Source organism: Cnephaeus nilssonii (genome assembly GCF_951640355.1).
Source record: "Cnephaeus nilssonii genome assembly, chromosome: 12".
NCBI classification, from domain to species: domain Eukaryota; kingdom Metazoa; phylum Chordata; class Mammalia; order Chiroptera; family Vespertilionidae; genus Cnephaeus; species Cnephaeus nilssonii.
Window position 1 is genome coordinate 46,076,503 of NC_137083.1, and position 12,037 is coordinate 46,088,539.

The window sequence follows — 12,037 nt, forward strand, 5'->3', positions numbered from 1 at the left end:
TTTAAAAAAAAATCACAAAATGAAATCAATAATAGGGTTAACTGCCTCATTCCTTCACTACCGCAATTTCAAAGTCATCGTTCATCTAAATTATGAGTTTTCCATCTATTTTTGTAAAAATTAATAGTTTATCATGCAAAACACTCTGGAATATTGTTAGGCATTTTGTGTAATCTTCAAGAAAAGTCAAAGTAGCTAATGCTAAAAATTTCCACATGAAAATAAGCAAATAAGCTGTCACACTACATTCTGAAGGTATTCCAATAAACAGATTTAAATAAAATTACACTTATTTCCCATCATTTAACTTAATTTTGTGGCATAAAGATTACTCAAATATACAGTCAACTGCTTATGTTTAAAACATTCTCTCTCTCTTTCTCTCTTTCTCTCTCTCTCTCTCTCTCTCTCTCTCTCACACACACACACACACACACACACACACACACACACACACAGTCACCCCCTTCCTCCAAAAAAGAAAAGAACCACTAGCTGTTTCAGGCCAGCAATCAATCCAATTTACTGCAGGTACAATTTATATGTACAGTCCATTCCATGACAAAACCACAGTGTGATGCCAACCGGGCGCTTAAGAAAGTTTTCCCCTAAATCTCTGGAAAGGAGCTTTAAAAGAAAGCAAGGATTACAGTCAGCTAGAAGGTAGGGAGGGGACTTACCTCAAACCCAGCCAAGCGGAAATCAGAGCAGTAATTCTACAAGTCAACAGAGTACACTTCCAAAGCTATAATGGTGTGAAGAAGTGCTGGGCAGCATGGCCTGAAGGCAGCACTAATACACTGATGACTAATGGCTGGGCTGGGGCAGACAATGAATTTGGGGACTGAAAACTAACAGAACCCATGCAGTACTTTGACAAATGGGCTTTCACAATTTCATTCATTGAATAACCTTTAAGCACAAAATTGGCTCCAGTTCTCTTGGGAATTACATGACATGTTGTTGGACGATGATGTAAGTATTTTCTTTTTTTAATTATGACTCTTATGCAAAATGCAAAAGCACCATATATGAGGACACAACTATAGGTACTGCAGATGAAGATGTGGAACTCAATACAATATTACCTTTCAGGAGGTGCTGAAACGTTCCAATGCCACCTTATTAACTATGTAATGGCTTGTTCATTCACTTTCTTTAGAGAGCCATAGATTTTCTGGGATATTTTGTCTGGTCGAAATACACATACACAGAACAAAAATAGTTTCGCATGTAAAAAAAAAAAAATAATTAAAAGTGATTATGAGTAGCTTAAAAATGTGGCACTAAAACATGGTGCATTTATAATTATAAGTGGAAAAAGTCTAATTTTAAGGGCCAGGAAAAGGAAAAGCGCCTTAAGACAATTACAGCACCATGTAACGTTTGCAATGAAATGCACTTACTAACATATTTAACATCTAATTTCTTTCAAACAGCTCCCCTCTCTCATCCGCGCATAACAAGCCCTTCAATTAAAAAATAATAATTCCAGCAATTTTTAAAGAAAGAATGAAACATCTCAAGTGTCTCTAAATGAACAAATACCACTTACTCCAGACAGCATTGCCTTTAGCAGCTCCTAAAAACTTAAGAAACGGATCTTAAAACAGGAAGCTTAGTGAGCTCATAAAACTGTTGTTGGAGCCAGGAACACATAGCATATTTAATCTGCAAACTGTGAGAGTCTACAGTGATTTCAGCAAGATCTGAGGCATGCCCTTAAGGTTTGCTGGGATCTGGGATTAGGGGGTTGATAAGAACCTCGACTGCCCATGGACATGTTTTTCTTCTGCAGTTAAACACAAATGCATAGAGACGTTTGACTGCTGCTTGGCGTTACTGCTCAAGTTATATAAAAGCTTGCAGCTCCTTTTGCTGTCAATATATCAAAGTTTTAAAAAAAAATCATCAAAGTGTGAAATTTCATTTAAAGTCTTCACCGGTCTACAGCTCTATTTCACAGGCCCATCAAATAAAAGTAAAGATGAAAAATACACTGAAAGTACTTGAAAAAGTTTGCAGCAGTGCCCCTGCCCTGTTGTTGTTTATTCTGTCTCCATCTCTTTGCTTTGAAACTAGAACAAATCAATTTTCATCTAGAAAAATGACAACATGAAGTGAAGGGCAGCAACTTCTACTCAACTTTAATTAAAAGACAACCTGAAGGGAATCCTTTGCTTAACAAATTAAATACATACACATTTCCTCTCTATCACTTCAGCATTTTAATTGCCTCTCATATGTAAGTTGGCAGAAAATTTCTTGACTCTTCCAAAACAAAATCAGATTGACTATAGACTATGAATGCCAGCAAAACTAAAACCTCCTTCAAAGAATTCTTTAGCTGGGGATTTACAACAATTGCATAAAGAAGAAAAGTCTGACTTTTAAGATAATCTACTATAGTCTAAAAGCATTAACATTCCATTACTAAGGTTTTCTTGAGGATTTCATGACTCATTGATTCACTTCTCCTTCAAGACTGGTTTTTCCTAGTACATTACTGTCCATATGAGTGAGTGCATAGAACAATGATCATTAAATTGTTTCCTTTCATAAACTCCCAAACCCTAACTTCAAAAAATGAGGGCAGGCGAATCTTAGAGGGTAGGATACCTTACACAGAAGGAAGGACCTCTAGCTGGTTAAGAAAACACAGAAGTCTGAAACCCTTACAACATGCAGATAATTAAGAAAACTGGCCTCGAAACAAAGGAAAGTTAAACTTTTAGGCTTTGGGATCAAATTGATAAATTAATGACTTTCATTAAATAAGTAATGAAATAACTCAACAAAGTCATTTTTCATCAGTACTCATTTTCTCATTTCTGTGTGTAGTTCTTTGCAAGCCAGACATACAATAAAATGTGTTTATACAGGGTTTAATCAAGGAATACAAAATCGTTAAAGGTACTGGGAATTGGTAGGTATCTGAGTTGGACCTACTATTAATAATAATATAACCTATACCTTTTAAAGTGTTTCACAAGACACCTCTCACATTCATTCGACTCATTAAGGCATCTTAAACCAAAGCTTTCCTAGGCTGACTTTAAGAATTATATACCCTGAAAGGATACTCCCTTAGGCAGGGAGTTTTTAATTAAATAGCTTTTAGTATAATATAAATTCTCTTCTCTTTATAAGTATGCTGTTACAACTAATTTACATATTATTTCATGTTTGTCTTAGGTATGACTATAGTGCAAGGGGCCAACGTGTTTGCATTACCAGGTTGTTAAGACCAATATTTCCTAACATAAACAAATTATTTCGATACTTCACACAGTTTACATGAAGACCGATCACTACTGCCTTATATCCCCACAACTGAAATACTGTTATGCCTTAGGAAAAAAAATGAAGAGATTTTTAGGTTATTTCACTACTTTAAAACATAGCATTTTCCTCTTTCAAAATAATCTTGACACATGTAATTAAGAAACTGTCAGACTATTATTAATTTTTAATTTAAAACCTAAATGAAATAATTACAGGAATCAATCAATAAGGCACCTATTCAAATTACAGAGCAATTACATAAATACTCAAAATTAATACTTTAGGCCAATTCTTGACAATTTCAGTCTATAATAGGCTAAGACATCAAACAACACAATAAGCATCACATGGGAAGGATGAATAGTTCCTGCCTTAGACTAAAATGAAATCATTTCAGTTGGCCAAGGCAGAGCTCTCCACTCCTCCCCCCCCCCCCCCCCAGCCATGCCCAACCCACTCAAGCTACAACTCCTTTCAAAAGTTAATTTATTTCCAAGAGACACATATTTCAGGGATCTGAAAAAATCGCCTCATCCAAATTCTGTACAAAATCACATGGTGGGGGGGGGAAGCCTAATTACTGTGACTTTCCAGCGAAGTGCTCTGGAAAGACGCATGGGGGAGGAGGAAAGGAACGCAGAAGGTGTGTTTCAGAACTAATAACACCAGCCCAGCTTAAGGCACTGCCTTCCCACAGTAGCCAGCCCTCCAGCCCTCTGAGAGGGACCACAGTTTTGCCACTACAAAATATGCCTTTTGGGATATTGATTTTTAAGTTGGTTATAAAGAAATGAAAGGCTCGGAAGAAAACCTTTGACCCTCCCACTTGCCTGCCTAAAGGAATTCAGATGGAAAAACCTGCTTGCGGGTGGGAGCATCACCGTAGCACCATCGTATCAAGTAAATGTGGCCGACAGGGGAAAATACAGCAAAGCCTGTTTTCTGGATATTCCTCTATGTCCAACTGTCTCTGGGTGGCCCAGCAACAATTTGTTTACCACATGTTTGCTCTTTCTCATCTACCTGTAAATTGCCTGCTTTGCTTTTGAAATCCCAGTCCCCTGCCTCCCTCTCCTTTGTCCAGAATGGCATATAAACCTCAACTGCCTCGTGCCTCTTTGGGTCTCCTATCTTATGGCACCCTTGAATATACCTATGTAATAAATTTGGACATTTTTCCCCCCTGTTAATTTGTCTCATGTTAATTTGATCACGAGCCCAGCTAGAAGAACTTAGAAGGTGGAAGGGAAAATCCTACTTTGTCCCCAAACCTCGGACTAAAGGGCTCTTTGACTCGGAGATGTGGACAGTCCATCATTTCAAAACTGAAATGGCAGCTGGAAAATGTGGAACAGCTGGCAAAGAGCTGGGAGAAAATGTTTTACATAAATACATGTACATATAAACTGGCAGAGGGCCATGAGCACTGTACCCAAGGCCTGAATCTATTGGGCCACTGCACACCAGGGAGATGAGAAGTTGGAGGCAGGAGAGCTGCAAGGAGGCTGGATGCCTCCTTCCGCCTCTTTCTACAAGGGGTCAGCAAGGGAGCCCAACTTCTCCAGGGCATCCCCTGAAGCAGGTGCAATCAGGCACAGGAGCACAGAGTTCGGGGAAGAAAAAGGCCCGGGTGTGCAGTGTGCTTTGGCAACTGGCAATCTGCTTACAAGTCGCTTCACCAAGTCTCCAAGTTTGGGGTAAATATTTACTCCCTCTACCCTCCTCCCGCCCATTTCCCCTCCTAACTCAAGAAAGTAACTGTCCCCTGCAGAGTGGTTCATACACACAACTCTGTGGAAATGCGGCCGCTTAAGTGATTATTGCAGGGGGCACGGCTGTGTACACCCCCGCACTGACTCCCTGCAGCTTCTAACAATGGTATTTCTCTTTCCTTTCTTTTTATTTTGTGTGTGTGTGTGTGCTGTCCCTGAAAAAAGAAAAGAAATGAAAGCATCCCAAATCATATACAGATGGTACAACTTTCACTTTTCCTCTATTACAACGGAGGCGCGCCTCTCCCAGGGAGCACACCGCTCCCCCACCCTCGGAAAGGAGGAGCAGGCAGGAGGAACCCCCGCAGCCGCGAGCCCCACGCGCCCCACCGGCCGCCCGCCGCCCGCCGCGCCAGGCACCCGAGGGGGGTGAAACGGTGCGCAGTCGGGCGCCCAAGCTTCGGGGTCTAACGTAGTTCCTTTTCACCCTTGAGATGGGGAGTGGGGGTGAGGTGCGCCCACGCAACTGCTGCAAACTTCGTCCCCCTCTGGGATGTGCAATTCTCCAGCCCGTCTCCGGATGGCCCGGGGGTCAGACACTTGGAAAGGGAGCTTCAAGGAGGAGGAAGCGAAGGGAAGCCTTAGTCTGACGCCTTACCCGCGGCTCTGCAAAGCTGGGCGCCTTTGACAGCCATTTTCACTTCCTCCCGTTCCCCCTATCGGAGACCCTCCGGACCTGGAAGCGCCGGCGCGGCCGCAGGAGCTGGCTACCCCGTGCGGGGCCCGCGAAACAAAGAACTTCGGGCGGGACGTACCTGCGGCGGCGGAGGCTGTCAAGTCCCCTAACTTCCCATGGACCCGCGTCCCGGACGCAGGCGGGCGGCTCCGGGCTCCGCGAGGCGCGAGGCGCGAGGTGCCGGCCGCTCGGGCTACAGCGAGCGGCGGGGCTGGGCCCGGAGGGTGCGGGCCGCCGGCAGTGCGGCGCGGGCGGCCGCGGGGAGGGCGAGTCGGGGCGGCGAGTGTGCGCGACCGCGAGTGTGGAGCGCGCCGGAGGAGCAGCCCCTGCCCGCTCCCTCCCGCTCCTGCAGCTCCGGCATCGGTTTCAAGGATCGTGTAATCCGATCCCTTCTGACTCACAGGCCCTGAGTGACAGTTCTGATTTGGTTAACCCACGGGAAGGAGGGAAAAGAGAAAGAAAGAAAGCCCCCGCCGTGTGCCTCTCTTGGCATCCAATCGACTTTCTCGAAGAAGGTCCCATCCCCGTCCAGGAGACCCGCGCGGGAGAGGGCGCCCCCCGCCCCGGCCCGGCGCAGCCCGCGCTACTCACGCGGCGGAAAAGTTGTCCCTCGGCTCGGCGCGCCCCTCCCTCGAGTTCTCTCCTTCCCTCCTCTCCTCTTCCTCCTCCTCCTCCAGCCCGTGCTCCTCCTCCCCCAAGTTTTAGCAGATGTTGCGGGACTCTCCCCTCACCCTCGCGCTCCCTTTCCCTCCGCCCAGGCCCCCGCCCCGTCCCTTTCTTTCGGCCTCTCTGCCACTCTCCGGCGCGGAGGGGACGCGCAGAGCGGCTGGATGCCTGCCGCCGCAGGGGGCGAAGTTGGGAAAACTTAAGAGTGCAGCTCGCCTTACTTTTGCTTTCTCGCTCCTTCCTGGCCGAGCCTCGTCCCCGCGCCCGGAGTGGGGTCCTACTGCGATGCGGGCGGTGCTGGCGAGGAGGCAGCGCGGCCTGGGTCGGGGGCTGGGGGGAGCCTGGGCGCCCCAGCCACGCGCGCGCTCCCTCCCCCCTCCGCCTCCTCCGCCTCTCTGCGGTCCTCACACAGACACATTCATGCCTGCTCCTCCTCTTCCCCCTCCTTGACCCCGCGCCCGCTCGGCGCGCCGAGGCCCCACCCACCCGGCGAGGGGAAGGGGGCCCGGGCATGATGTCACGGCCGCCCTCCCCGCCTTTGCTAGCGGCACCGCCGGGACGCCCTCGCCGGCTTCCACCTCGGCGCTCCGCGCGGGGGCTGCGTCCTGCCTGCTCCCTTTGCTCACACCCCGCCTCTCCGCTCCCCTTTTTTCTCGCTCACAGTTTGTGCCCGCTTTATTCTTTTCAAGCCTCTCTGAGAACACCCCCAAAGGCTCCCCCTCTACTTTTACATTTTCCAAGGCCAACCGTGAACCCCTCTCTCTCTCTCTCATCACCAGAGGATGCTTTTGGAAGCCCTTGGTATTCCTTTCCGCCCAACTCCTCTGTCCTTGGGGCCAAAATCTGGGAGGCGGGAACTCCCACTGCACAGCTTGCGGTCCCCATGGGCCACTTTGTAAAGGACACAAAAGCAAAGACCCTCCCCCGGTTTGGAACCTGGACTCCGACGTGGTGCTTTTCCGTGAGCTACAAAGTTTCTCTGCCCCTGATTTCTTTTCAGCGGCCCATACTAGTAAAAATTATTTTCCTCCTGCCTCAACCAGCCAGCCCACATTCATCTGTTCCCTTTCCAAGTATCCAACCTGGACCCAGGACTTGAAAAGGGAGTTTCCATGGGGGCTGAGGGGAGGGGAAGACAAAGGAAGAAGAAAGAAAGAAAAGGAAAGGACTGTGGCATTCCAAAATCTATTCCCCTGGGATAAACTGAGCTGCTACCCACCTGCCCTCCTACCCCTCCGCAGGGCTTGGGAGCGCAGCGTGCACTTGTGTTGACTGGCTGAGACTCTTGACTGAAGGAAGAGAGTGGGTAGATGAAAGATTAGCTATTATGATTTGGAGAGCATTTTGAGATTCAAATGCTTAACTGGAGAATTTTTTAACAGAATTGATGGTGGTATTCGCCATTTGTTTCCTGGGACTTGTTGCTTATCTCAAAGACAGGACAAAAGCAGACTCTGACTTATGCTTTTCTGGTAGACGTGGTGGAGATAAAGTAGGCCTGAAGGTCCTTTTTAGATATTTATTTTAAGATTCCTCACTGGACCTCACCCCTCTTGAAAGGAAGAAAAAAGATAGAAAAGAAGAAGGAAGGAAGGGAAAGAGAGACCGGAAGGAAGAGAGGAAAAGAAAAGAAACCCACCACTTACTCACTGTACAGAGCAAGGGTGCATGGGTGGTGGTCCCCGCTTCCCCTCACTAACCGGCCTCAACCCTGAAAGATTGATTCTTTGAGCCCATCTGTGGGATGGTGAAAGGAAAACCAGGCTGCATACCTCCCAAGATTTAGATGAGTTTCCAATGAGATAATGCATGTGAAAGGGGAAAGGGACACAACTGTGTAAAAATTGTATTTATACTTTTACAATTGCAGAGAATTACATTGCCACTCTTTCCCACACATATACTCCTCCAACATCAGCCACAAATTTGTTTGTATTCAAGTCCTGCTTCTGCCTCAATCATATGAATGCAAATACATTCTGATAGCATCCTCTGTTTACCCAATGGCAAAAAGTAAATAAAAAGAAAGACAGCCAATAAATCAACAACTTGAGTAAACTAGATATTTTCACTTTTACTTTAAAAAGTCTTTGGCAGATTTTTGGATCATGAAGATCTTGAGTCTCAGTTTTAGAAAGAGAACAATAAAGAAAAAACAGTTGATCTGTCCCCTTACATCCATCCGAATAGTTACAAACGAAAGAGGGGGATAATGCTGGTGTCTCCTGTGTGTCCCTGTTTCCTCTCCTTAGATTCTTGGCAGCTCTCGGCTTTAGTGGTAAACATATATGTAAGTGGGCACATTTTGCAGAAATGGCAAAGGGAAAAATCATGGGTAGTCCTAGTGTGAGTTAAATAGTGCCAATCTCTTTTAACACAAGGACTCTTTTTTCCCAATGAAATCTTATATGGAATCCCAAAACATAAAAGAGAGCTGTTCTGGTTGCAGCTGGAGTGCGGTCTCCTCAGAGCCCAGCCCCTCTCAGCCTTTCTCTTGTCACCCACCCCCTTTCCTGCAAAGGCTCCTGAGACATCTCTAAAAACCCCAAAGGAACCCTGAAATTCAGTATTGGAACCTTTCTTGTCATTTTAAAGTGCACTCACAGGCTTACAGGGCTCTGCTAGTGCCCTGCCTCCACGTGCAAAATTTCACCAGTATAGACTCACTTATTGCCATCTCCCATCAGTTCTCTTCTCAAAAGGAAACCTTCTGGGAAATTTTAATATAGTGAATCCTCAAAATGATTAAGCTTATAAGATAGATTTTTTTTTTGGGGGGGGGGGCAACGAATTGGATGAAGTAGGACACTTGAAGATACTTGTATTAGTTTCCTAGAGTTGACACAAAATGAGTGGCTTAAAACAACAAAAATCTATTGTCTCAAGTTCTGGAGGCTAGGAGACCAAAATCAAGGTCAACAGAGGGCCATGGTCCCCCTGTAACCTCTAGGGGAAGATCCTTCCTTGCCTCTTCCCAAATTCTGGTGGTGTCTATCAATCCTTGATATTTCTTGCCTTGCAGCTACTTCACTCCAACTATGCTTCTGTAGTCATATGGCATTCCCCCTTCGTTAGTCTCTCCTCTTCCTAAACCAGTCATATTGGCTTAGAAGCCCACTCTACTCCAGTGTGACCTCATCTTAAGTAAGTACATCCGCAACAACCCTGTTTCCAAATCAGATCATAGGCTGAAGTTCCAGGTGTTACAACTTCAACATGTCTTTTGATCACTGGCTCTTGAAAAGTTGGTCCTTATGTATGAATATCTTACCAACTTTCTTTTTGAAAATAGCTCAGATTTGCTTAGCAACCTTTTTCCTCCTTAAGGATTAGTATCTCTTTTTTGTTCCCAAACCTAAGACAGTGGAGGCTCTTTTGATGTAAATACAAACATGGACCCACAGCCTTACAGTGAAGCTGTTCCTGTTAGGCCAAGCCTATCTGCTGCACGCTTTCTGCACTTCTGGTGAGTTATTTCCCAGGAGCCTCCACTGTCCGGCATGCAAATAGACTCCGTGCGGACAACATAACCAGCCCAACCAACATTTCAGATGTTTCTGAATTACAGCAGATAACACATTTTTAATGCTGAAACTGGACTTTTAACATCTATGTATGTATGTATGTATGTATGTATGTATGTTTGTATATCTTTCAGAAGTTCATAGGTCCCGGTTAAGACACTCCTTTTCTAAGGATTCTCACCACTTTGAAAAATGCTGGGAATTGAAATACTGTATTGGCTGCATTTGAGAACTGTAGTCCAAAACAAAAATAAGGTTTCTTAAATTCATTCATGCTCCCCCCAGCTGACCTGGCACCTGAGATCAGCTGAAGAAGGCATAACTCACTCGCAGCCAGGAAGCCCTGACTTGTAGAGCTGTCTCGTGAATGTGAGTACAAGGAGAGAGGGAACCTGGCTCCTGGAGGTATATAAGAGAGATAGAGTAAGAATCAAGGTCCCAAGCCCCAGTGCCATCCATCTCCCTCCTCTGTATTCCCCTGCAGGCCCCTGACCACTGATTCCTACACGGAGCTGATTGGACTTCCTGAGGACAACTCTAGGCCCACTTAGAGTTCTTGCTCCCCCCTCTCATTTCCCAGGCATACTGACTTTACATTTGGGTGGCTAAGGATCTACCTGCATCCCACCAGCCAGTGTACACATAGGGAAAGTACTGGGCGGTGCAGTTCGATTCTTAGCCACCCGAATGCCCCAGGGAAGGAAGCATTCCTGAGGTGGGACAGAGTGCATGGCCCTGAGCTTCCCATGCTGACAGGCTGGTTGCCAGAAAGGGAGAATCCTTTTAAGTGCATCACACAGGTGCCCTTCCGAGGGTCTCTCACTCAGCACCCACATAACTTATGCTTCCATCTTCCTGGAACATTGGGATTATAAATGTAACCCAGATGTTGGCTATTCACCTTGGAGATGTAGCTATTATTGGCTTGGACCTTAGCCAATCCCACAAGTTGGGAAGACCTAAAACCCTCCCATTGCAGTTCTGAAGAGTTCAGAGCCCCTGTGGATGCTACATGATAAGCCATACTCAGACCCTTGCTGGCCCCACAGGAAATCCACCACCCCCATCCCATCCCCACCCCACCCCTGCAGCAATAGGGTGAACTTGATAGATTTTACTGATGATTTGGGTAGCCCAAGGGTGATTTTCTCCATCCCTCTCTTTCAAAAATAAAGTTTTTCTCTGTGTCTCAAACAAAACAGTTTAAGAACCAGTGTCTGTTTCTTAAGGTCTCACCTTCCTTTCCTCGGAGCTCATGCCTGTGACATTCTGATTTTACTTGCCTCTTTGCCCAGGGTCTGCTCTGCTCATTATCTTTGTGATCATCCCCCATCTACCTGGCAGTCATGCTCCGCACTTCTTTGCGTTTCCTTAAAGCTAAAGTAACAAAAGTGGCCTGTGGGACAATTGCTAATGCGCAGTGTTAGATGTGCATGTGTAGATTTTGCCCTGGACTCTTCATTTGGCCACAGTCTCTACCATTCCTCATTGGTTCTACTTACTACTCGCATTTACATAATCTGCCTCACTCCTAAAAACATTTGAGTTTTCTGTTTTTGTCCTAAATAATCCACTAAAACAAGCTAGGTTTTACTTAGAGTTTTTTCTAAAAATAGGGTATAAAGGAGGGGATGTGATCTCAAACACATCACAGCAAAAGTTCCAACATTTCCCACCAGAATTTCTGTCCTTCATTTGTTTCTGCCAATGTCCGCACTGTATTATTATTTGCTCTGTTCATCTCTTGTTCAGTGCCCATCTTCACTGCCAGCAGCTGCGGAACTGGTAGAGCAGTGCTTATGGTGGCCATGGGAGAATGTTAATGAACACCAGAGAATGTGGGGCCTCAGAGAGCCAAGCGGGGAAAGGAGGGTGTAGGAGCCATGTGCTACATTATCTCAATAGCTGAGAGCTCAGAACCAGTGATTATTTTTATATTTTTGTCATTGTAACACCCCTGTCATGGACCTTCCAGGGCCCATCATGGCTGAAGAAAAAAGCACAACTTATATAAAGAAGGTAAAAAGTAAGAGTTTCTCTCTCTCTCTCTCTCTCTCTCTCTCTCTCTCTCTCTCTCTCTCTCCCCCTTTATATCTATCTCTTTCTCCACCATT

General features: G+C 45.8%; 1 protein-coding gene across 3 annotated transcripts in view; it reads right to left on the reverse strand.

Annotated features, from left to right (window-relative positions):
• The window catches only part of GLI3 (GLI family zinc finger 3), a 274,024-nt gene extending 267,232 nt beyond the window's left edge, over positions 1-6,792 (reverse strand). Inside the window, exon 1 of one of the 3 annotated variants that reach the window (XM_079785986.1) lies at positions 6,621-6,792. The gene's annotated coding sequence lies outside the window, so the exon portion shown is untranslated. Of the gene's footprint in view, positions 1-5,812; positions 6,261-6,324; positions 6,393-6,620 lie in introns of those variants that run through there. The other 2 variants (XM_079785988.1, XM_079785987.1) reach the window with 2 other exon arrangements.
• Positions 6,793-12,037: the final 5,245 nt, after the last annotated feature.